Below are 24,627 nucleotides of genomic sequence, written 5' to 3'. Positions count from 1 at the left end.
GAAACCAACACCCGGTTGGAGGTCCGGTTAGCCTTGGGCTGAGAAACCAACACCGGTTGACGGTCCGGGCAGTTTCGGCTGCGAAACCAACAACTAGTAGCTCTCTACTCCACTTGGGTAAGATGCCTGGGTGGACGCTGGGAGCAACGACAAGGCTCAACCAGGCTTCGGCTTGGGGGAGCACCGAAGATCCCTGACCCTTGCTGTGGCCTTCTGGCTCGGAGGGACGGGGTTGATTTTTGGGGACCCTCTCCTCACGGTGGGGTCCACACGAATCCTAGCCTTTGCACTGTTTTTGGTGTGACTTCGGTCATGCATTTTTTGTGGTGCTTTGGAAAGCTTCATTAAATCAAAAATCTGTTCTTATCAGTTTAATATCTGATACGTCCCCTATCTGGGGACCATATATTAAATGGATTTTTAGAACAGGGAGATGGAAAAAGAGCTTGCTCTGTCCACTCCACGCATTGACCTGGTATTGCAGTACCTCCAGGAACGGTGCACCCCTTCTTAACCCAGTTTCCAAAAGCAGAACTCAATTCACCTGATTCATATTAGCCCGATTTAATGAATTGGAAGAAAGCATACGTCTTCATATGCACCTCAATTTGGCCCATTCACTTTTCACACTTCCTCCTTTTGTTTTTTATCTTTCACACTTTTGACTTTCTTTATTCATCCAAATAGCAAACTCATCACCACTCAACCTGACCAACTCGGCTATGTCCCCGTGCTGCAGTTCTCTGTCTTATCTAGATCATTTGCAATTGAATGGAATAGATCCCTTTTGGACAAAGTGGATTCACCTGCTGCTGCAGTGACCACAGGTGTGATAAGATCTAGAATTGGCATCTGGTGCGATCTCTCCGCTTCCACTCCAAAGAAAGTTACCTGTTTATTCCTATCATGCATTGGTTTTTGGGGTTTTCTTTGAGTAATGATGATCTCTTTAGTAGTCTGTTGGCGCCCTCTCCTGGAGGAATAGTTTGCTTGCTCTTGGACATTCTAAAAGAGAGGTCATGATAGACATTGAGCTTCTGAGCTCAATTGGGGACAGTCATGGGTGATGAATGTTTGCAACCTACTGCGAAGCCTCATACCGCAATATAAGGAACGTCAAATACTAAGAAAGGGCGGCCTATGAAAGAATTACTACTTTCAATAAGTACACTTAAACGGCTAATTGGGAATAGAAAAACTGTAAAAAGCCCTCTGAGAAAGCCCCCCTCTAACCTTTGATAGTAAGCTTTTCTGTAGTCTGCCTGTTGATGTATTTTCCGTTTGAACTGTGCACAACATGAAGAGACGGAACACTGGCGGCTTGTCACAATGCCCCCCGATGACATCACAATAGCGCTGCTGCCTAGAAAACAAGCTGCGCAGAAGAAGTTGTTCTTTGGGTGGGAGGGTGGGCTAGTGGAAGGAGGGGGCAATCTCTTTTTTTCCCGGGTGGTAGGGGGATGACAGGAGAAGGGAAGCGGGTGGTGAGAAAGGTACAGAGGGCAGGGTTTGGGGGCTGGGAAGGAAAGGGAAAAGATTAGGGTTTGGGGATGATGAAAGGGCTTTCTACGGGTAAGGATGGCAAAGGGTGGCAGTGACGGAAAGTCAGGCAACCTGTCCTGTCCGTCTTTTTGTATCGTGAATTGGAAAGACTGCAAGGGGGAGGGGAGTTGCTTGCGCCCTAAAGGAGGAGTTATTCAGATTCATTGCAGTGGGCGGCGGCTGCAAAACGCACCATTCTTCTTGTTTTTGCTCTGCAAAGCAGCCTTTTCAAGGGTTGGCTTGGGTGACAAAATGTCTTGTGTAGGCGTGGGTTTGTCTCCCTCTCGCTCTCTCTCCCTAAGATGTGTCCGGCATTGGCCAGGGTGCCACTCGAGGCCCAAACCAATTCTGGTTATCGCTTCTCGGCCTTTTGGCTAAGATCAAGTGTAGTATCTGTTCTTATCAGTTTAATATCTGATACGTCCCCTATCTGGGGACCATATATTAAATGGATTTTTAGAACAGGGAGATGGAAAAAGAGCTTGCTCTGTCCACTCCACGCATTGACCTGGTATTGCAGTACCTCCAGGAACGGTGCACCCCTTCTTAACCCAGTTTCCAAAAGCAGAACTCAATTCACCTGATTCATATTAGCCCGATTTAATGAATTGGAAGAAAGCATACGTCTTCATATGCACCTCAATTTGGCCCATTCACTTTTCACACTTCCTCCTTTTGTTTTTTATCTTTCACACTTTTGACTTTCTTTATTCATCCAAATAGCAAACTCATCACCACTCAACCTGACCAACTCGGCTATGTCCCCGTGCTGCAGTTCTCTGTCTTATCTAGATCATTTGCAATTGAATGGAATAGATCCCTTTTGGACAAAGTGGATTCACCTGCTGCTGCAGTGACCACAGGTGTGATAAGATCTAGAATTGGCATCTGGTGCGATCTCTCCGCTTCCACTCCAAAGAAAGTTACCTGTTTATTCCTATCATGCATTGGTTTTTGGGGTTTTCTTTGAGTAATGATGATCTCTTTAGTAGTCTGTTGGCGCCCTCTCCTGGAGGAATAGTTTGCTTGCTCTTGGACATTCTAAAAGAGAGGTCATGATAGACATTGAGCTTCTGAGCTCAATTGGGGACAGTCATGGGTGATGAATGTTTGCAACCTACTGCGAAGCCTCATACCGCAATATAAGGAACGTCAAATACTAAGAAAGGGCGGCCTATGAAAGAATTACTACTTTCAATAAGTACACTTAAACGGCTAATTGGGAATAGAAAAACTGTAAAAAGCCCTCTGAGAAAGCCCCCCTCTAACCTTTGATAGTAAGCTTTTCTGTAGTCTGCCTGTTGATGTATTTTCCGTTTGAACTGTGCACAACATGAAGAGACGGAACACTGGCGGCTTGTCACAATGCCCCCCGATGACATCACAATAGCGCTGCTGCCTAGAAAACAAGCTGCGCAGAAGAAGTTGTTCTTTGGGTGGGAGGGTGGGCTAGTGGAAGGAGGGGGCAATCTCTTTTTTTCCCGGGTGGTAGGGGGATGACAGGAGAAGGGAAGCGGGTGGTGAGAAAGGTACAGAGGGCAGGGTTTGGGGGCTGGGAAGGAAAGGGAAAAGATTAGGGTTTGGGGATGATGAAAGGGCTTTCTACGGGTAAGGATGGCAAAGGGTGGCAGTGACGGAAAGTCAGGCAACCTGTCCTGTCCGTCTTTTTGTATCGTGAATTGGAAAGACTGCAAGGGGGAGGGGAGTTGCTTGCGCCCTAAAGGAGGAGTTATTCAGATTCATTGCAGTGGGCGGCGGCTGCAAAACGCACCATTCTTCTTGTTTTTGCTCTGCAAAGCAGCCTTTTCAAGGGTTGGCTTGGGTGACAAAATGTCTTGTGTAGGCGTGGGTTTGTCTCCCTCTCGCTCTCTCTCCCTAAGATGTGTCCGGCATAGGCCAGGGTGCCACTCGAGGCCCAAACCAATTCTGGTTATCGCTTCTCGGCCTTTTGGCTAAGATCAAGTGTAGTATCTGTTCTTATCAGTTTAATATCTGATACGTCCCCTATCTGGGGACCATATATTAAATGGATTTTTAGAACAGGGAGATGGAAAAAGAGCTTGCTCTGTCCACTCCACGCATTGACCTGGTATTGCAGTACCTCCAGGAACGGTGCACCCCTTCTTAACCCAGTTTCCAAAAGCAGAACTCAATTCACCTGATTCATATTAGCCCGATTTAATGAATTGGAAGAAAGCATACGTCTTCATATGCACCTCAATTTGGCCCATTCACTTTTCACACTTCCTCCTTTTGTTTTTTATCTTTCACACTTTTGACTTTCTTTATTCATCCAAATAGCAAACTCATCACCACTCAACCTGACCAACTCGGCTATGTCCCCGTGCTGCAGTTCTCTGTCTTATCTAGATCATTTGCAATTGAATGGAATAGATCCCTTTTGGACAAAGTGGATTCACCTGCTGCTGCAGTGACCACAGGTGTGATAAGATCTAGAATTGGCATCTGGTGCGATCTCTCCGCTTCCACTCCAAAGAAAGTTACCTGTTTATTCCTATCATGCATTGGTTTTTGGGGTTTTCTTTGAGTAATGATGATCTCTTTAGTAGTCTGTTGGCGCCCTCTCCTGGAGGAATAGTTTGCTTGCTCTTGGACATTCTAAAAGAGAGGTCATGATAGACATTGAGCTTCTGAGCTCAATTGGGGACAGTCATGGGTGATGAATGTTTGCAACCTACTGCGAAGCCTCATACCGCAATATAAGGAACGTCAAATACTAAGAAAGGGCGGCCTATGAAAGAATTACTACTTTCAATAAGTACACTTAAACGGCTAATTGGGAATAGAAAAACTGTAAAAAGCCCTCTGAGAAAGCCCCCCTCTAACCTTTGATAGTAAGCTTTTCTGTAGTCTGCCTGTTGATGTATTTTCCGTTTGAACTGTGCACAACATGAAGAGACGGAACACTGGCGGCTTGTCACAATGCCCCCCGATGACATCACAATAGCGCTGCTGCCTAGAAAACAAGCTGCGCAGAAGAAGTTGTTCTTTGGGTGGGAGGGTGGGCTAGTGGAAGGAGGGGGCAATCTCTTTTTTTCCCGGGTGGTAGGGGGATGACAGGAGAAGGGAAGCGGGTGGTGAGAAAGGTACAGAGGGCAGGGTTTGGGGGCTGGGAAGGAAAGGGAAAAGATTAGGGTTTGGGGATGATGAAAGGGCTTTCTACGGGTAAGGATGGCAAAGGGTGGCAGTGACGGAAAGTCAGGCAACCTGTCCTGTCCGTCTTTTTGTATCGTGAATTGGAAAGACTGCAAGGGGGAGGGGAGTTGCTTGCGCCCTAAAGGAGGAGTTATTCAGATTCATTGCAGTGGGCGGCGGCTGCAAAACGCACCATTCTTCTTGTTTTTGCTCTGCAAAGCAGCCTTTTCAAGGGTTGGCTTGGGTGACAAAATGTCTTGTGTAGGCGTGGGTTTGTCTCCCTCTCGCTCTCTCTCCCTAAGATGTGTCCGGCATTGGCCAGGGTGCCACTCGAGGCCCAAACCAATTCTGGTTATCGCTTCTCGGCCTTTTGGCTAAGATCAAGTGTAGTATCTGTTCTTATCAGTTTAATATCTGATACGTCCCCTATCTGGGGACCATATATTAAATGGATTTTTAGAACAGGGAGATGGAAAAAGAGCTTGCTCTGTCCACTCCACGCATTGACCTGGTATTGCAGTACCTCCAGGAACGGTGCACCCCTTCTTAACCCAGTTTCCAAAAGCAGAACTCAATTCACCTGATTCATATTAGCCCGATTTAATGAATTGGAAGAAAGCATACGTCTTCATATGCACCTCAATTTGGCCCATTCACTTTTCACACTTCCTCCTTTTGTTTTTTATCTTTCACACTTTTGACTTTCTTTATTCATCCAAATAGCAAACTCATCACCACTCAACCTGACCAACTCGGCTATGTCCCCGTGCTGCAGTTCTCTGTCTTATCTAGATCATTTGCAATTGAATGGAATAGATCCCTTTTGGACAAAGTGGATTCACCTGCTGCTGCAGTGACCACAGGTGTGATAAGATCTAGAATTGGCATCTGGTGCGATCTCTCCGCTTCCACTCCAAAGAAAGTTACCTGTTTATTCCTATCATGCATTGGTTTTTGGGGTTTTCTTTGAGTAATGATGATCTCTTTAGTAGTCTGTTGGCGCCCTCTCCTGGAGGAATAGTTTGCTTGCTCTTGGACATTCTAAAAGAGAGGTCATGATAGACATTGAGCTTCTGAGCTCAATTGGGGACAGTCATGGGTGATGAATGTTTGCAACCTACTGCGAAGCCTCATACCGCAATATAAGGAACGTCAAATACTAAGAAAGGGCGGCCTATGAAAGAATTACTACTTTCAATAAGTACACTTAAACGGCTAATTGGGAATAGAAAAACTGTAAAAAGCCCTCTGAGAAAGCCCCCCTCTAACCTTTGATAGTAAGCTTTTCTGTAGTCTGCCTGTTGATGTATTTTCCGTTTGAACTGTGCACAACATGAAGAGACGGAACACTGGCGGCTTGTCACAATGCCCCCCGATGACATCACAATAGCGCTGCTGCCTAGAAAACAAGCTGCGCAGAAGAAGTTGTTCTTTGGGTGGGAGGGTGGGCTAGTGGAAGGAGGGGGCAATCTCTTTTTTTCCCGGGTGGTAGGGGGATGACAGGAGAAGGGAAGCGGGTGGTGAGAAAGGTACAGAGGGCAGGGTTTGGGGGCTGGGAAGGAAAGGGAAAAGATTAGGGTTTGGGGATGATGAAAGGGCTTTCTACGGGTAAGGATGGCAAAGGGTGGCAGTGACGGAAAGTCAGGCAACCTGTCCTGTCCGTCTTTTTGTATCGTGAATTGGAAAGACTGCAAGGGGGAGGGGAGTTGCTTGCGCCCTAAAGGAGGAGTTATTCAGATTCATTGCAGTGGGCGGCGGCTGCAAAACGCACCATTCTTCTTGTTTTTGCTCTGCAAAGCAGCCTTTTCAAGGGTTGGCTTGGGTGACAAAATGTCTTGTGTAGGCGTGGGTTTGTCTCCCTCTCGCTCTCTCTCCCTAAGATGTGTCCGGCATAGGCCAGGGTGCCACTCGAGGCCCAAACCAATTCTGGTTATCGCTTCTCGGCCTTTTGGCTAAGATCAAGTGTAGTATCTGTTCTTATCAGTTTAATATCTGATACGTCCCCTATCTGGGGACCATATATTAAATGGATTTTTAGAACAGGGAGATGGAAAAAGAGCTTGCTCTGTCCACTCCACGCATTGACCTGGTATTGCAGTACCTCCAGGAACGGTGCACCCCTTCTTAACCCAGTTTCCAAAAGCAGAACTCAATTCACCTGATTCATATTAGCCCGATTTAATGAATTGGAAGAAAGCATACGTCTTCATATGCACCTCAATTTGGCCCATTCACTTTTCACACTTCCTCCTTTTGTTTTTTATCTTTCACACTTTTGACTTTCTTTATTCATCCAAATAGCAAACTCATCACCACTCAACCTGACCAACTCGGCTATGTCCCCGTGCTGCAGTTCTCTGTCTTATCTAGATCATTTGCAATTGAATGGAATAGATCCCTTTTGGACAAAGTGGATTCACCTGCTGCTGCAGTGACCACAGGTGTGATAAGATCTAGAATTGGCATCTGGTGCGATCTCTCCGCTTCCACTCCAAAGAAAGTTACCTGTTTATTCCTATCATGCATTGGTTTTTGGGGTTTTCTTTGAGTAATGATGATCTCTTTAGTAGTCTGTTGGCGCCCTCTCCTGGAGGAATAGTTTGCTTGCTCTTGGACATTCTAAAAGAGAGGTCATGATAGACATTGAGCTTCTGAGCTCAATTGGGGACAGTCATGGGTGATGAATGTTTGCAACCTACTGCGAAGCCTCATACCGCAATATAAGGAACGTCAAATACTAAGAAAGGGCGGCCTATGAAAGAATTACTACTTTCAATAAGTACACTTAAACGGCTAATTGGGAATAGAAAAACTGTAAAAAGCCCTCTGAGAAAGCCCCCCTCTAACCTTTGATAGTAAGCTTTTCTGTAGTCTGCCTGTTGATGTATTTTCCGTTTGAACTGTGCACAACATGAAGAGACGGAACACTGGCGGCTTGTCACAATGCCCCCCGATGACATCACAATAGCGCTGCTGCCTAGAAAACAAGCTGCGCAGAAGAAGTTGTTCTTTGGGTGGGAGGGTGGGCTAGTGGAAGGAGGGGGCAATCTCTTTTTTTCCCGGGTGGTAGGGGGATGACAGGAGAAGGGAAGCGGGTGGTGAGAAAGGTACAGAGGGCAGGGTTTGGGGGCTGGGAAGGAAAGGGAAAAGATTAGGGTTTGGGGATGATGAAAGGGCTTTCTACGGGTAAGGATGGCAAAGGGTGGCAGTGACGGAAAGTCAGGCAACCTGTCCTGTCCGTCTTTTTGTATCGTGAATTGGAAAGACTGCAAGGGGGAGGGGAGTTGCTTGCGCCCTAAAGGAGGAGTTATTCAGATTCATTGCAGTGGGCGGCGGCTGCAAAACGCACCATTCTTCTTGTTTTTGCTCTGCAAAGCAGCCTTTTCAAGGGTTGGCTTGGGTGACAAAATGTCTTGTGTAGGCGTGGGTTTGTCTCCCTCTCGCTCTCTCTCCCTAAGATGTGTCCGGCATAGGCCAGGGTGCCACTCGAGGCCCAAACCAATTCTGGTTATCGCTTCTCGGCCTTTTGGCTAAGATCAAGTGTAGTATCTGTTCTTATCAGTTTAATATCTGATACGTCCCCTATCTGGGGACCATATATTAAATGGATTTTTAGAACAGGGAGATGGAAAAAGAGCTTGCTCTGTCCACTCCACGCATTGACCTGGTATTGCAGTACCTCCAGGAACGGTGCACCCCTTCTTAACCCAGTTTCCAAAAGCAGAACTCAATTCACCTGATTCATATTAGCCCGATTTAATGAATTGGAAGAAAGCATACGTCTTCATATGCACCTCAATTTGGCCCATTCACTTTTCACACTTCCTCCTTTTGTTTTTTATCTTTCACACTTTTGACTTTCTTTATTCATCCAAATAGCAAACTCATCACCACTCAACCTGACCAACTCGGCTATGTCCCCGTGCTGCAGTTCTCTGTCTTATCTAGATCATTTGCAATTGAATGGAATAGATCCCTTTTGGACAAAGTGGATTCACCTGCTGCTGCAGTGACCACAGGTGTGATAAGATCTAGAATTGGCATCTGGTGCGATCTCTCCGCTTCCACTCCAAAGAAAGTTACCTGTTTATTCCTATCATGCATTGGTTTTTGGGGTTTTCTTTGAGTAATGATGATCTCTTTAGTAGTCTGTTGGCGCCCTCTCCTGGAGGAATAGTTTGCTTGCTCTTGGACATTCTAAAAGAGAGGTCATGATAGACATTGAGCTTCTGAGCTCAATTGGGGACAGTCATGGGTGATGAATGTTTGCAACCTACTGCGAAGCCTCATACCGCAATATAAGGAACGTCAAATACTAAGAAAGGGCGGCCTATGAAAGAATTACTACTTTCAATAAGTACACTTAAACGGCTAATTGGGAATAGAAAAACTGTAAAAAGCCCTCTGAGAAAGCCCCCCTCTAACCTTTGATAGTAAGCTTTTCTGTAGTCTGCCTGTTGATGTATTTTCCGTTTGAACTGTGCACAACATGAAGAGACGGAACACTGGCGGCTTGTCACAATGCCCCCCGATGACATCACAATAGCGCTGCTGCCTAGAAAACAAGCTGCGCAGAAGAAGTTGTTCTTTGGGTGGGAGGGTGGGCTAGTGGAAGGAGGGGGCAATCTCTTTTTTTCCCGGGTGGTAGGGGGATGACAGGAGAAGGGAAGCGGGTGGTGAGAAAGGTACAGAGGGCAGGGTTTGGGGGGCTGGGAAGGAAAGGGAAAAGATTAGGGTTTGGGGATGATGAAAGGGCTTTCTACGGGTAAGGATGGCAAAGGGTGGCAGTGACGGAAAGTCAGGCAACCTGTCCTGTCCGTCTTTTTGTATCGTGAATTGGAAAGACTGCAAGGGGGAGGGGAGTTGCTTGCGCCCTAAAGGAGGAGTTATTCAGATTCATTGCAGTGGGCGGCGGCTGCAAAACGCACCATTCTTCTTGTTTTTGCTCTGCAAAGCAGCCTTTTCAAGGGTTGGCTTGGGTGACAAAATGTCTTGTGTAGGCGTGGGTTTGTCTCCCTCTCGCTCTCTCTCCCTAAGATGTGTCCGGCATAGGCCAGGGTGCCACTCGAGGCCCAAACCAATTCTGGTTATCGCTTCTCGGCCTTTTGGCTAAGATCAAGTGTAGTATCTGTTCTTATCAGTTTAATATCTGATACGTCCCCTATCTGGGGACCATATATTAAATGGATTTTTAGAACAGGGAGATGGAAAAAGAGCTTGCTCTGTCCACTCCACGCATTGACCTGGTATTGCAGTACCTCCAGGAACGGTGCACCCCTTCTTAACCCAGTTTCCAAAAGCAGAACTCAATTCACCTGATTCATATTAGCCCGATTTAATGAATTGGAAGAAAGCATACGTCTTCATATGCACCTCAATTTGGCCCATTCACTTTTCACACTTCCTCCTTTTGTTTTTTATCTTTCACACTTTTGACTTTCTTTATTCATCCAAATAGCAAACTCATCACCACTCAACCTGACCAACTCGGCTATGTCCCCGTGCTGCAGTTCTCTGTCTTATCTAGATCATTTGCAATTGAATGGAATAGATCCCTTTTGGACAAAGTGGATTCACCTGCTGCTGCAGTGACCACAGGTGTGATAAGATCTAGAATTGGCATCTGGTGCGATCTCTCCGCTTCCACTCCAAAGAAAGTTACCTGTTTATTCCTATCATGCATTGGTTTTTGGGGTTTTCTTTGAGTAATGATGATCTCTTTAGTAGTCTGTTGGCGCCCTCTCCTGGAGGAATAGTTTGCTTGCTCTTGGACATTCTAAAAGAGAGGTCATGATAGACATTGAGCTTCTGAGCTCAATTGGGGACCGTCATGGGTGATGAATGTTTGCAACCTACTGCGAAGCCTCATACCGCAATATAAGGAACGTCAAATACTAAGAAAGGGCGGCCTATGAAAGAATTACTACTTTCAATAAGTACACTTAAACGGCTAATTGGGAATAGAAAAACTGTAAAAAGCCCTCTGAGAAAGCCCCCCTCTAACCTTTGATAGTAAGCTTTTCTGTAGTCTGCCTGTTGATGTATTTTCCGTTTGAACTGTGCACAACATGAAGAGACGGAACACTGGCGGCTTGTCACAATGCCCCCCGATGACATCACAATAGCGCTGCTGCCTAGAAAACAAGCTGCGCAGAAGAAGTTGTTCTTTGGGTGGGAGGGTGGGCTAGTGGAAGGAGGGGGCAATCTCTTTTTTTCCCGGGTGGTAGGGGGATGACAGGAGAAGGGAAGCGGGTGGTGAGAAAGGTACAGAGGGCAGGGTTTGGGGGCTGGGAAGGAAAGGGAAAAGATTAGGGTTTGGGGATGATGAAAGGGCTTTCTACGGGTAAGGATGGCAAAGGGTGGCAGTGACGGAAAGTCAGGCAACCTGTCCTGTCCGTCTTTTTGTATCGTGAATTGGAAAGACTGCAAGGGGGAGGGGAGTTGCTTGCGCCCTAAAGGAGGAGTTATTCAGATTCATTGCAGTGGGCGGCGGCTGCAAAACGCACCATTCTTCTTGTTTTTGCTCTGCAAAGCAGCCTTTTCAAGGGTTGGCTTGGGTGACAAAATGTCTTGTGTAGGCGTGGGTTTGTCTCCCTCTCGCTCTCTCTCCCTAAGATGTGTCCGGCATAGGCCAGGGTGCCACTCGAGGCCCAAACCAATTCTGGTTATCGCTTCTCGGCCTTTTGGCTAAGATCAAGTGTAGTATCTGTTCTTATCAGTTTAATATCTGATACGTCCCCTATCTGGGGACCATATATTAAATGGATTTTTAGAACAGGGAGATGGAAAAAGAGCTTGCTCTGTCCACTCCACGCATTGACCTGGTATTGCAGTACCTCCAGGAACGGTGCACCCCTTCTTAACCCAGTTTCCAAAAGCAGAACTCAATTCACCTGATTCATATTAGCCCGATTTAATGAATTGGAAGAAAGCATACGTCTTCATATGCACCTCAATTTGGCCCATTCACTTTTCACACTTCCTCCTTTTGTTTTTTATCTTTCACACTTTTGACTTTCTTTATTCATCCAAATAGCAAACTCATCACCACTCAACCTGACCAACTCGGCTATGTCCCCGTGCTGCAGTTCTCTGTCTTATCTAGATCATTTGCAATTGAATGGAATAGATCCCTTTTGGACAAAGTGGATTCACCTGCTGCTGCAGTGACCACAGGTGTGATAAGATCTAGAATTGGCATCTGGTGCGATCTCTCCGCTTCCACTCCAAAGAAAGTTACCTGTTTATTCCTATCATGCATTGGTTTTTGGGGTTTTCTTTGAGTAATGATGATCTCTTTAGTAGTCTGTTGGCGCCCTCTCCTGGAGGAATAGTTTGCTTGCTCTTGGACATTCTAAAAGAGAGGTCATGATAGACATTGAGCTTCTGAGCTCAATTGGGGACAGTCATGGGTGATGAATGTTTGCAACCTACTGCGAAGCCTCATACCGCAATATAAGGAACGTCAAATACTAAGAAAGGGCGGCCTATGAAAGAATTACTACTTTCAATAAGTACACTTAAACGGCTAATTGGGAATAGAAAAACTGTAAAAAGCCCTCTGAGAAAGCCCCCCTCTAACCTTTGATAGTAAGCTTTTCTGTAGTCTGCCTGTTGATGTATTTTCCGTTTGAACTGTGCACAACATGAAGAGACGGAACACTGGCGGCTTGTCACAATGCCCCCCGATGACATCACAATAGCGCTGCTGCCTAGAAAACAAGCTGCGCAGAAGAAGTTGTTCTTTGGGTGGGAGGGTGGGCTAGTGGAAGGAGGGGGCAATCTCTTTTTTTCCCGGGTGGTAGGGGGATGACAGGAGAAGGGAAGCGGGTGGTGAGAAAGGTACAGAGGGCAGGGTTTGGGGGCTGGGAAGGAAAGGGAAAAGATTAGGGTTTGGGGATGATGAAAGGGCTTTCTACGGGTAAGGATGGCAAAGGGTGGCAGTGACGGAAAGTCAGGCAACCTGTCCTGTCCGTCTTTTTGTATCGTGAATTGGAAAGACTGCAAGGGGGAGGGGAGTTGCTTGCGCCCTAAAGGAGGAGTTATTCAGATTCATTGCAGTGGGCGGCGGCTGCAAAACGCACCATTCTTCTTGTTTTTGCTCTGCAAAGCAGCCTTTTCAAGGGTTGGCTTGGGTGACAAAATGTCTTGTGTAGGCGTGGGTTTGTCTCCCTCTCGCTCTCTCTCCCTAAGATGTGTCCGGCATAGGCCAGGGTGCCACTCGAGGCCCAAACCAATTCTGGTTATCGCTTCTCGGCCTTTTGGCTAAGATCAAGTGTAGTATCTGTTCTTATCAGTTTAATATCTGATACGTCCCCTATCTGGGGACCATATATTAAATGGATTTTTAGAACAGGGAGATGGAAAAAGAGCTTGCTCTGTCCACTCCACGCATTGACCTGGTATTGCAGTACCTCCAGGAACGGTGCACCCCTTCTTAACCCAGTTTCCAAAAGCAGAACTCAATTCACCTGATTCATATTAGCCCGATTTAATGAATTGGAAGAAAGCATACGTCTTCATATGCACCTCAATTTGGCCCATTCACTTTTCACACTTCCTCCTTTTGTTTTTTATCTTTCACACTTTTGACTTTCTTTATTCATCCAAATAGCAAACTCATCACCACTCAACCTGACCAACTCGGCTATGTCCCCGTGCTGCAGTTCTCTGTCTTATCTAGATCATTTGCAATTGAATGGAATAGATCCCTTTTGGACAAAGTGGATTCACCTGCTGCTGCAGTGACCACAGGTGTGATAAGATCTAGAATTGGCATCTGGTGCGATCTCTCCGCTTCCACTCCAAAGAAAGTTACCTGTTTATTCCTATCATGCATTGGTTTTTGGGGTTTTCTTTGAGTAATGATGATCTCTTTAGTAGTCTGTTGGCGCCCTCTCCTGGAGGAATAGTTTGCTTGCTCTTGGACATTCTAAAAGAGAGGTCATGATAGACATTGAGCTTCTGAGCTCAATTGGGGACAGTCATGGGTGATGAATGTTTGCAACCTACTGCGAAGCCTCATACCGCAATATAAGGAACGTCAAATACTAAGAAAGGGCGGCCTATGAAAGAATTACTACTTTCAATAAGTACACTTAAACGGCTAATTGGGAATAGAAAAACTGTAAAAAGCCCTCTGAGAAAGCCCCCCTCTAACCTTTGATAGTAAGCTTTTCTGTAGTCTGCCTGTTGATGTATTTTCCGTTTGAACTGTGCACAACATGAAGAGACGGAACACTGGCGGCTTGTCACAATGCCCCCCGATGACATCACAATAGCGCTGCTGCCTAGAAAACAAGCTGCGCAGAAGAAGTTGTTCTTTGGGTGGGAGGGTGGGCTAGTGGAAGGAGGGGGCAATCTCTTTTTTTCCCGGGTGGTAGGGGGATGACAGGAGAAGGGAAGCGGGTGGTGAGAAAGGTACAGAGGGCAGGGTTTGGGGGCTGGGAAGGAAAGGGAAAAGATTAGGGTTTGGGGATGATGAAAGGGCTTTCTACGGGTAAGGATGGCAAAGGGTGGCAGTGACGGAAAGTCAGGCAACCTGTCCTGTCCGTCTTTTTGTATCGTGAATTGGAAAGACTGCAAGGGGGAGGGGAGTTGCTTGCGCCCTAAAGGAGGAGTTATTCAGATTCATTGCAGTGGGCGGCGGCTGCAAAACGCACCATTCTTCTTGTTTTTGCTCTGCAAAGCAGCCTTTTCAAGGGTTGGCTTGGGTGACAAAATGTCTTGTGTAGGCGTGGGTTTGTCTCCCTCTCGCTCTCTCTCCCTAAGATGTGTCCGGCATAGGCCAGGGTGCCACTCGAGGCCCAAACCAATTCTGGTTATCGCTTCTCGGCCTTTTGGCTAAGATCAAGTGTAGTATCTGTTCTTATCAGTTTAATATCTGATACGTCCCCTATCTGGGGACCATATATTAAATGGATTTTTAGAACAGGGAGATGGAAAAAGAGCTTGCTCTGTCCACTCCACGCATTGACCTGGTATTGCAGTACCTCCAGGAACGGTGCACCCCTTCTTAACCCAGTTTCCAAAAGCAGAACTCAATTCACCTGATTCATATTAGCCCGATTTAATGAATTGGAAGAAAGCATACGTCTTCATATGCACCTCAATTTGGCCCATTCACTTTTCACACTTCCTCCTTTTGTTTTTTATCTTTCACACTTTTGACTTTCTTTATTCATCCAAATAGCAAACTCATCACCACTCAACCTGACCAACTCGGCTATGTCCCCGTGCTGCAGTTCTCTGTCTTATCTAGATCATTTGCAATTGAATGGAATAGATCCCTTTTGGACAAAGTGGATTCACCTGCTGCTGCAGTGACCACAGGTGTGATAAGATCTAGAATTGGCATCTGGTGCGATCTCTCCGCTTCCACTCCAAAGAAAGTTACCTGTTTATTCCTATCATGCATTGGTTTTTGGGGTTTTCTTTGAGTAATGATGATCTCTTTAGTAGTCTGTTGGCGCCCTCTCCTGGAGGAATAGTTTGCTTGCTCTTGGACATTCTAAAAGAGAGGTCATGATAGACATTGAGCTTCTGAGCTCAATTGGGGACAGTCATGGGTGATGAATGTTTGCAACCTACTGCGAAGCCTCATACCGCAATATAAGGAACGTCAAATACTAAGAAAGGGCGGCCTATGAAAGAATTACTACTTTCAATAAGTACACTTAAACGGCTAATTGGGAATAGAAAAACTGTAAAAAGCCCTCTGAGAAAGCCCCCCTCTAACCTTTGATAGTAAGCTTTTCTGTAGTCTGCCTGTTGATGTATTTTCCGTTTGAACTGTGCACAACATGAAGAGACGGAACACTGGCGGCTTGTCACAATGCCCCCCGATGACATCACAATAGCGCTGCTGCCTAGAAAACAAGCTGCGCAGAAGAAGTTGTTCTTTGGGTGGGAGGGTGGGCTAGTGGAAGGAGGGGGCAATCTCTTTTTTTCCCGGGTGGTAGGGGGATGACAGGAGAAGGGAAGCGGGTGGTGAGAAAGGTACAGAGGGCAGGGTTTGGGGGCTGGGAAGGAAAGGGAAAAGATTAGGGTTTGGGGATGATGAAAGGGCTTTCTACGGGTAAGGATGGCAAAGGGTGGCAGTGACGGAAAGTCAGGCAACCTGTCCTGTCCGTCTTTTTGTATCGTGAATTGGAAAGACTGCAAGGGGGAGGGGAGTTGCTTGCGCCCTAAAGGAGGAGTTATTCAGATTCATTGCAGTGGGCGGCGGCTGCAAAACGCACCATTCTTCTTGTTTTTGCTCTGCAAAGCAGCCTTTTCAAGGGTTGGCTTGGGTGACAAAATGTCTTGTGTAGGCGTGGGTTTGTCTCCCTCTCGCTCTCTCTCCCTAAGATGTGTCCGGCATAGGCCAGGGTGCCACTCGAGGCCCAAACCAATTCTGGTTATCGCTTCTCGGCCTTTTGGCTAAGATCAAGTGTAGTATCTGTTCTTATCAGTTTAATATCTGATACGTCCCCTATCTGGGGACCATATATTAAATGGATTTTTAGAACAGGGAGATGGAAAAAGAGCTTGCTCTGTCCACTCCACGCATTGACCTGGTATTGCAGTACCTCCAGGAACGGTGCACCCCTTCTTAACCCAGTTTCCAAAAGCAGAACTCAATTCACCTGATTCATATTAGCCCGATTTAATGAATTGGAAGAAAGCATACGTCTTCATATGCACCTCAATTTGGCCCATTCACTTTTCACACTTCCTCCTTTTGTTTTTTATCTTTCACACTTTTGACTTTCTTTATTCATCCAAATAGCAAACTCATCACCACTCAACCTGACCAACTCGGCTATGTCCCCGTGCTGCAGTTCTCTGTCTTATCTAGATCATTTGCAATTGAATGGAATAGATCCCTTTTGGACAAAGTGGATTCACCTGCTGCTGCAGTGACCACAGGTGTGATAAGATCTAGAATTGGCATCTGGTGCGATCTCTCCGCTTCCACTCCAAAGAAAGTTACCTGTTTATTCCTATCATGCATTGGTTTTTGGGGTTTTCTTTGAGTAATGATGATCTCTTTAGTAGTCTGTTGGCGCCCTCTCCTGGAGGAATAGTTTGCTTGCTCTTGGACATTCTAAAAGAGAGGTCATGATAGACATTGAGCTTCTGAGCTCAATTGGGGACAGTCATGGGTGATGAATGTTTGCAACCTACTGCGAAGCCTCATACCGCAATATAAGGAACGTCAAATACTAAGAAAGGGCGGCCTATGAAAGAATTACTACTTTCAATAAGTACACTTAAACGGCTAATTGGGAATAGAAAAACTGTAAAAAGCCCTCTGAGAAAGCCCCCCTCTAACCTTTGATAGTAAGCTTTTCTGTAGTCTGCCTGTTGATGTATTTTCCGTTTGAACTGTGCACAACATGAAGAGACGGAACACTGGCGGCTTGTCACAATGCCCCCCGATGACATCACAATAGCGCTGCTGCCTAGAAAACAAGCTGCGCAGAAGAAGTTGTTCTTTGGGTGGGAGGGTGGGCTAGTGGAAGGAGGGGGCAATCTCTTTTTTTCCCGGGTGGTAGGGGGATGACAGGAGAAGGGAAGCGGGTGGTGAGAAAGGTACAGAGGGCAGGGTTTGGGGGCTGGGAAGGAAAGGGAAAAGATTAGGGTTTGGGGATGATGAAAGGGCTTTCTACGGGTAAGGATGGCAAAGGGTGGCAGTGACGGAAAGTCAGGCAACCTGTCCTGTCCGTCTTTTTGTATCGTGAATTGGAAAGACTGCAAGGGGGAGGGGAGTTGCTTGCGCCCTAAAGGAGGAGTTATTCAGATTCATTGCAGTGGGCGGCGGCTGCAAAACGCACCATTCTTCTTGTTTTTGCTCTGCAAAGCAGCCTTTTCAAGGGTTGGCTTGGGTGACAAAATGTCTTGTGTAGGCGTGGGTTTGTCTCCCTCTCGCTCTCTCTCCCTAAGATGTGTCCGGCATAGGCCAGGGTGCCACTCGAGGCCCAAACCAATTCTGGTTATCGCTTCTCGGCCTTTTGGCTAAGATCAAGTGTAGTATCTGTTCTTATCAGTTTAATATCTGATACGTCCCCTATCTGGGGACCATATATTAAATGGATTTTTAGAACAGGGAGATGGAAAAAGAGCTTGCTCTGTCCACTCCACGCATTGACCTGGTATTGCAGTACCTCCAGGAACGGTGCACCCCTTCTTAACCCAGTTTCCAAAAGCAGAACTCAATTCACCTGATTCATATTAGCCCGATTTAATGAATTGGAAGAAAGCATACGTCTTCATATGCACCTCAATTTGGCCCATTCACTTTTCACACTTCCTCCTTTTGTTTTTTATCTTTCACACTTTTGACTTTCTTTATTCATCCAAATAGCAAACTCATCACCACTCAACCTGACCAACTCGGCTATGTCCCCGTGCTGCAGTTCTCTGTCTTATCTAGATCATTTGCAATTGAATGGAATAGATCCCTTTTGGACAAAGTGGATTCACCTGCTGCTGCAGTGACCACAGGTGTGATAAGATCTAGAATTGGCATCTGGTGCGATCTCTCCGCTTCCACTCCAAAGAAAGTTACCTGTTTATTCCTATCATGCATTGGTTTTTGGGGTTTTCTTTGAGTAATGATGATCTCTTTAGTAGTCTGTTGGCGCCCTCTCCTGGAGGAATAGTTTGCTTGCTCTTGGACATTCTAAAAGAGAGGTCATGATAGACATTGAGCTTCTGAGCTCAATTGGGGACAGTCATGGGTGATGAATGTTTGCAACCTACTGCGAAGCCTCATACCGCAATATAAGGAACGTCAAATACTAAGAAAGGGCGGCCTATGAAAGAATTACTACTTTCAATAAGTACACTTAAACGGCTAATTGGGAATAGAAAAACTGTAAAAAGCCCTCTGAGAAAGCCCCCCTCTAACCTTTGATAGTAAGCTTTTCTGTAGTCTGCCTGTTGATGTATTTTCCGTTTGAACTGTGCACAACATGAAGAGACGGAACACTGGCGGCTTGTCACAATGCCCCCCGATGACATCACAATAGCGCTGCTGCCTAGAAAACAAGCTGCGCAGAAGAAGTTGTTCTTTGGGTGGGAGGGTGGGCTAGTGGAAGGAGGGGGCAATCTCTTTTTTTCCCGGGTGGTAGGGGGATGACAGGAGAAGGGAAGCGGGTGGTGAGAAAGGTACAGAGGGCAGGGTTTGGGGGCTGGGAAGGAAAGGGAAAAGATTAGGGTTTGGGGATGATGAAAGGGCTTTCTACGGGTAAGGATGGCAAAGGGTGGCAGTGACGGAAAGTCAGGCAACCTGTCCTGTCCGTCTTTTTGTATCGTGAATTGGAAAGACTGCAAGGGGGAGGGGAGTTGCTTGCGCCCTAAAGGAGGAGTTATTCAGATTCATTGCAGTGGGCGGCGGCTGCAAAACGCACCATTCTTCTTGTTTTTGCTCTGCAAAGCAGCCTTTTCAAGGGTTGGCTTGGGTGACAAAATGTCTTGTGTAGGCGTGGGTTTGTCTCCCTCTCGCTCTCTCTCCCTAAGATGTGTCCGGCATAGGCCAGGGTGCCACTCGAGGCCCAAACCAATTCTGGTTATCGCTTCTCGGCCTTTTGGCTAAGATCAAGTGTAGTATCTGTTCTTATCAGTTTAATATCTGATACGTCCCCTATCTGGGGACCATATATTAAATGGATTTTTAGAACAGGGAGATGGAAAAAGAGCTTGCTCTGTCCACTCCACGCATTGACCTGGTATTGCAGTACCTCCAGGAACGGTGCACCCCTTCTTAACCCAGTTTCCAAAAGCAGAACTCAATTCACCTGATTCATATTAGCCCGATTTAATGAATTGGAAGAAAGCATACGTCTTCATATGCACCTCAATTTGGCCCATTCACTTTTCACACTTCCTCCTTTTGTTTTTTATCTTTCACACTTTTGACTTTCTTTATTCATCCAAATAGCAAACTCATCACCACTCAACCTGACCAACTCGGCTATGTCCCCGTGCTGCAGTTCTCTGTCTTATCTAGATCATTTGCAATTGAATGGAATAGATCCCTTTTGGACAAAGTGGATTCACCTGCTGCTGCAGTGACCACAGGTGTGATAAGATCTAGAATTGGCATCTGGTGCGATCTCTCCGCTTCCACTCCAAAGAAAGTTACCTGTTTATTCCTATCATGCATTGGTTTTTGGGGTTTTCTTTGAGTAATGATGATCTCTTTAGTAGTCTGTTGGCGCCCTCTCCTGGAGGAATAGTTTGCTTGCTCTTGGACATTCTAAAAGAGAGGTCATGATAGACATTGAGCTTCTGAGCTCAATTGGGGACAGTCATGGGTGATGAATGTTTGCAACCTACTGCGAAGCCTCATACCGCAATATAAGGAACGTCAAATACTAAGAAAGGGCGGCCTATGAAAGAATTACTACTTTCAATAAGTACACTTAAACGGCTAATTGGGAATAGAAAAACTGTAAAAAGCCCTCTGAGAAAGCCCCCCTCTAACCTTTGATAGTAAGCTTTTCTGTAGTCTGCCTGTTGATGTATTTTCCGTTTGAACTGTGCACAACATGAAGAGACGGAACACTGGCGGCTTGTCACAATGCCCCCCGATGACATCACAATAGCGCTGCTGCCTAGAAAACAAGCTGCGCAGAAGAAGTTGTTCTTTGGGTGGGAGGGTGGGCTAGTGGAAGGAGGGGGCAATCTCTTTTTTTCCCGGGTGGTAGGGGGATGACAGGAGAAGGGAAGCGGGTGGTGAGAAAGGTACAGAGGGCAGGGTTTGGGGGCTGGGAAGGAAAGGGAAAAGATTAGGGTTTGGGGATGATGAAAGGGCTTTCTACGGGTAAGGATGGCAAAGGGTGGCAGTGACGGAAAGTCAGGCAACCTGTCCTGTCCGTCTTTTTGTATCGTGAATTGGAAAGACTGCAAGGGGGAGGGGAGTTGCTTGCGCCCTAAAGGAGGAGTTATTCAGATTCATTGCAGTGGGCGGCGGCTGCAAAACGCACCATTCTTCTTGTTTTTGCTCTGCAAAGCAGCCTTTTCAAGGGTTGGCTTGGGTGACAAAATGTCTTGTGTAGGCGTGGGTTTGTCTCCCTCTCGCTCTCTCTCCCTAAGATGTGTCCGGCATAGGCCAGGGTGCCACTCGAGGCCCAAACCAATTCTGGTTATCGCTTCTCGGCCTTTTGGCTAAGATCAAGTGTAGTATCTGTTCTTATCAGTTTAATATCTGATACGTCCCCTATCTGGGGACCATATATTAAATGGATTTTTAGAACAGGGAGATGGAAAAAGAGCTTGCTCTGTCCACTCCACGCATTGACCTGGTATTGCAGTACCTCCAGGAACGGTGCACCCCTTCTTAACCCAGTTTCCAAAAGCAGAACTCAATTCACCTGATTCATATTAGCCCGATTTAATGAATTGGAAGAAAGCATACGTCTTCATATGCACCTCAATTTGGCCCATTCACTTTTCACACTTCCTCCTTTTGTTTTTTATCTTTCACACTTTTGACTTTCTTTATTCATCCAAATAGCAAACTCATCACCACTCAACCTGACCAACTCGGCTATGTCCCCGTGCTGCAGTTCTCTGTCTTATCTAGATCATTTGCAATTGAATGGAATAGATCCCTTTTGGACAAAGTGGATTCACCTGCTGCTGCAGTGACCACAGGTGTGATAAGATCTAGAATTGGCATCTGGTGCGATCTCTCCGCTTCCACTCCAAAGAAAGTTACCTGTTTATTCCTATCATGCATTGGTTTTTGGGGTTTTCTTTGAGTAATGATGATCTCTTTAGTAGTCTGTTGGCGCCCTCTCCTGGAGGAATAGTTTGCTTGCTCTTGGACATTCTAAAAGAGAGGTCATGATAGACATTGAGCTTCTGAGCTCAATTGGGGACAGTCATGGGTGATGAATGTTTGCAACCTACTGCGAAGCCTCATACCGCAATATAAGGAACGTCAAATACTAAGAAAGGGCGGCCTATGAAAGAATTACTACTTTCAATAAGTACACTTAAACGGCTAATTGGGAATAGAAAAACTGTAAAAAGCCCTCTGAGAAAGCCCCCCTCTAACCTTTGATAGTAAGCTTTTCTGTAGTCTGCCTGTTGATGTATTTTCCGTTTGAACTGTGCACAACATGAAGAGACGGAACACTGGCGGCTTGTCACAATGCCCCCCGATGACATCACAATAGCGCTGCTGCCTAGAAAACAAGCTGCGCAGAAGAAGTTGTTCTTTGGGTGGGAGGGTGGGCTAGTGGAAGGAGGGGGCAATCTCTTTTTTTCCCGGGTGGTAGGGGGATGACAGGAGAAGGGAAGCGGGTGGTGAGAAAGGTACAGAGGGCAGGGTTTGGGGGCTGGGAAGGAAAGGGAAAAGATTAGGGTTTGGGGATGATGAAAGGGCTTTCTACGGGTAAGGATGGCAAAGGGTGGCAGTGACGGAAAGTCAGGCAACCTGTCCTGTCCGTCTTTTTGTATCGTGAATTGGAAAGACTGCAAGGGGGAGGGGAGTTGCTTGCGCCCTAAAGGAGGAGTTATTCAGATTCATTGCAGTGGGCGGCGGCTGCAAAACGCACCATTCTTCTTGTTTTTGCTCTGCAAAGCAGCCTTTTCAAGGGTTGGCTTGGGTGACAAAATGTCTTGTGTAGGCGTGGGTTTGTCTCCCTCTCGCTCTCTCTCCCTAAGATGTGTCCGGCATAGGCCAGGGTGCCACTCGAGGCCCAAACCAATTCTGGTTATCGCTTCTCGGCCTTTTGGCTAAGATCAAGTGTAGTATCTGTTCTTATCAGTTTAATATCTGATACGTCCCCTATCTGGGGACCATATATTAAATGGATTTTTAGAACAGGGAGATGGAAAAAGAGCTTGCTCTGTCCACTCCACGCATTGACCTGGTATTGCAGTACCTCCAGGAACGGTGCACCCCTTCTTAACCCAGTTTCCAAAAGCAGAACTCAATTCACCTGATTCATATTAGCCCGATTTAATGAATTGGAAGAAAGCATACGTCTTCATATGCACCTCAATTTGGCCCATTCACTTTTCACACTTCCTCCTTTTGTTTTTTATCTTTCACACTTTTGACTTTCTTTATTCATCCAAATAGCAAACTCATCACCACTCAACCTGACCAACTCGGCTATGTCCCCGTGCTGCAGTTCTCTGTCTTATCTAGATCATTTGCAATTGAATGGAATAGATCCCTTTTGGACAAAGTGGATTCACCTGCTGCTGCAGTGACCACAGGTGTGATAAGATCTAGAATTGGCATCTGGTGCGATCTCTCCGCTTCCACTCCAAAGAAAGTTACCTGTTTATTCCTATCATGCATTGGTTTTTGGGGTTTTCTTTGAGTAATGATGATCTCTTTAGTAGTCTGTTGGCGCCCTCTCCTGGAGGAATAGTTTGCTTGCTCTTGGACATTCTAAAAGAGAGGTCATGATAGACATTGAGCTTCTGAGCTCAATTGGGGACAGTCATGGGTGATGAATGTTTGCAACCTACTGCGAAGCCTCATACCGCAATATAAGGAACGTCAAATACTAAGAAAGGGCGGCCTATGAAAGAATTACTACTTTCAATAAGTACACTTAAACGGCTAATTGGGAATAGAAAAACTGTAAAAAGCCCTCTGAGAAAGCCCCCCTCTAACCTTTGATAGTAAGCTTTTCTGTAGTCTGCCTGTTGATGTATTTTCCGTTTGAACTGTGCACAACATGAAGAGACGGAACACTGGCGGCTTGTCACAATGCCCCCCGATGACATCACAATAGCGCTGCTGCCTAGAAAACAAGCTGCGCAGAAGAAGTTGTTCTTTGGGGTGGGAGGGTGGGCTAGTGGAAGGAGGGGGCAATCTCTTTTTTTCCCGGGTGGTAGGGGGATGACAGGAGAAGGGAAGCGGGTGGTGAGAAAGGTACAGAGGGCAGGGTTTGGGGGCTGGGAAGGAAAGGGAAAAGATTAGGGTTTGGGGATGATGAAAGGGCTTTCTACGGGTAAGGATGGCAAAGGGTGGCAGTGACGGAAAGTCAGGCAACCTGTCCTGTCCGTCTTTTTGTATCGTGAATTGGAAAGACTGCAAGGGGGAGGGGAGTTGCTTGCGCCCTAAAGGAGGAGTTATTCAGATTCATTGCAGTGGGCGGCGGCTGCAAAACGCACCATTCTTCTTGTTTTTGCTCTGCAAAGCAGCCTTTTCAAGGGTTGGCTTGGGTGACAAAATGTCTTGTGTAGGCGTGGGTTTGTCTCCCTCTCGCTCTCTCTCCCTAAGATGTGTCCGGCATAGGCCAGGGTGCCACTCGAGGCCCAAACCAATTCTGGTTATCGCTTCTCGGCCTTTTGGCTAAGATCAAGTGTAGTATCTGTTCTTATCAGTTTAATATCTGATACGTCCCCTATCTGGGGACCATATATTAAATGGATTTTTAGAACAGGGAGATGGAAAAAGAGCTTGCTCTGTCCACTCCACGCATTGACCTGGTATTGCAGTACCTCCAGGAACGGTGCACCCCTTCTTAACCCAGTTTCCAAAAGCAGAACTCAATTCACCTGATTCATATTAGCCCGATTTAATGAATTGGAAGAAAGCATACGTCTTCATATGCACCTCAATTTGGCCCATTCACTTTTCACACTTCCTCCTTTTGTTTTTTATCTTTCACACTTTTGACTTTCTTTATTCATCCAAATAGCAAACTCATCACCACTCAACCTGACCAACTCGGCTATGTCCCCGTGCTGCAGTTCTCTGTCTTATCTAGATCATTTGCAATTGAATGGAATAGATCCCTTTTGGACAAAGTGGATTCACCTGCTGCTGCAGTGACCACAGGTGTGATAAGATCTAGAATTGGCATCTGGTGCGATCTCTCCGCTTCCACTCCAAAGAAAGTTACCTGTTTATTCCTATCATGCATTGGTTTTTGGGGTTTTCTTTGAGTAATGATGATCTCTTTAGTA

At 46.3% G+C, this 24,627-nt stretch overlaps 16 non-coding genes across 16 annotated transcripts; all 16 read left to right on the top strand.

Moving 5' to 3' along the window:
• Window positions 1-316: 316 nt before the first annotated feature.
• LOC142289545 (U2 spliceosomal RNA) lies at window positions 317-509 on the top strand. The gene has a single exon (XR_012750019.1). It is a non-coding gene; the product is annotated as a U2 spliceosomal RNA (small nuclear RNA).
• Window positions 510-1,896: 1,387 nt separating this feature from the next.
• LOC142289534 (U2 spliceosomal RNA) lies at window positions 1,897-2,087 on the top strand. The gene has a single exon (XR_012750008.1). It is a non-coding gene; the product is annotated as a U2 spliceosomal RNA (small nuclear RNA).
• Window positions 2,088-3,474: 1,387 nt separating this feature from the next.
• LOC142289533 (U2 spliceosomal RNA) lies at window positions 3,475-3,665 on the top strand. Its single transcript, XR_012750007.1, has one exon. It is a non-coding gene; the product is annotated as a U2 spliceosomal RNA (small nuclear RNA).
• A 1,387-nt stretch (window positions 3,666-5,052) lies between these two features.
• Window positions 5,053-5,243, top strand: LOC142289532 (U2 spliceosomal RNA). The gene has a single exon (XR_012750006.1). It is a non-coding gene; the product is annotated as a U2 spliceosomal RNA (small nuclear RNA).
• A 1,387-nt stretch (window positions 5,244-6,630) lies between these two features.
• On the top strand, window positions 6,631-6,821 carry LOC142289531 (U2 spliceosomal RNA). Its single transcript, XR_012750005.1, has one exon. It is a non-coding gene; the product is annotated as a U2 spliceosomal RNA (small nuclear RNA).
• Window positions 6,822-8,208: 1,387 nt separating this feature from the next.
• LOC142289530 (U2 spliceosomal RNA) lies at window positions 8,209-8,399 on the top strand. The gene has a single exon (XR_012750004.1). It is a non-coding gene; the product is annotated as a U2 spliceosomal RNA (small nuclear RNA).
• A 1,388-nt stretch (window positions 8,400-9,787) lies between these two features.
• Window positions 9,788-9,978, top strand: LOC142289529 (U2 spliceosomal RNA). Its single transcript, XR_012750003.1, has one exon. It is a non-coding gene; the product is annotated as a U2 spliceosomal RNA (small nuclear RNA).
• A 1,387-nt stretch (window positions 9,979-11,365) lies between these two features.
• LOC142289528 (U2 spliceosomal RNA) lies at window positions 11,366-11,556 on the top strand. Its single transcript, XR_012750002.1, has one exon. It is a non-coding gene; the product is annotated as a U2 spliceosomal RNA (small nuclear RNA).
• Window positions 11,557-12,943: 1,387 nt separating this feature from the next.
• LOC142289527 (U2 spliceosomal RNA) lies at window positions 12,944-13,134 on the top strand. Its single transcript, XR_012750001.1, has one exon. It is a non-coding gene; the product is annotated as a U2 spliceosomal RNA (small nuclear RNA).
• A 1,387-nt stretch (window positions 13,135-14,521) lies between these two features.
• LOC142289526 (U2 spliceosomal RNA) lies at window positions 14,522-14,712 on the top strand. The gene has a single exon (XR_012750000.1). It is a non-coding gene; the product is annotated as a U2 spliceosomal RNA (small nuclear RNA).
• Window positions 14,713-16,099: 1,387 nt separating this feature from the next.
• On the top strand, window positions 16,100-16,290 carry LOC142289525 (U2 spliceosomal RNA). The gene has a single exon (XR_012749999.1). It is a non-coding gene; the product is annotated as a U2 spliceosomal RNA (small nuclear RNA).
• Window positions 16,291-17,677: 1,387 nt separating this feature from the next.
• LOC142289550 (U2 spliceosomal RNA) lies at window positions 17,678-17,868 on the top strand. The gene has a single exon (XR_012750023.1). It is a non-coding gene; the product is annotated as a U2 spliceosomal RNA (small nuclear RNA).
• Window positions 17,869-19,255: 1,387 nt separating this feature from the next.
• Window positions 19,256-19,446, top strand: LOC142289549 (U2 spliceosomal RNA). The gene has a single exon (XR_012750022.1). It is a non-coding gene; the product is annotated as a U2 spliceosomal RNA (small nuclear RNA).
• Window positions 19,447-20,833: 1,387 nt separating this feature from the next.
• Window positions 20,834-21,024, top strand: LOC142289546 (U2 spliceosomal RNA). The gene has a single exon (XR_012750020.1). It is a non-coding gene; the product is annotated as a U2 spliceosomal RNA (small nuclear RNA).
• A 1,387-nt stretch (window positions 21,025-22,411) lies between these two features.
• Window positions 22,412-22,602, top strand: LOC142289535 (U2 spliceosomal RNA). Its single transcript, XR_012750009.1, has one exon. It is a non-coding gene; the product is annotated as a U2 spliceosomal RNA (small nuclear RNA).
• Window positions 22,603-23,990: 1,388 nt separating this feature from the next.
• Window positions 23,991-24,181, top strand: LOC142289523 (U2 spliceosomal RNA). The gene has a single exon (XR_012749998.1). It is a non-coding gene; the product is annotated as a U2 spliceosomal RNA (small nuclear RNA).
• The last annotated feature ends 446 nt before the right edge of the window (window positions 24,182-24,627 follow it).

The sequence above is a fragment of the Anomaloglossus baeobatrachus genome, unplaced genomic scaffold (genome assembly GCF_048569485.1).
Source record: "Anomaloglossus baeobatrachus isolate aAnoBae1 unplaced genomic scaffold, aAnoBae1.hap1 Scaffold_945, whole genome shotgun sequence".
Taxonomy (NCBI): Eukaryota; Metazoa; Chordata; class Amphibia; order Anura; family Aromobatidae; genus Anomaloglossus; species Anomaloglossus baeobatrachus.
Note: the sequence above shows the minus strand (reverse complement) of the source record. Positions and strands in the feature narration are given on the sequence as shown.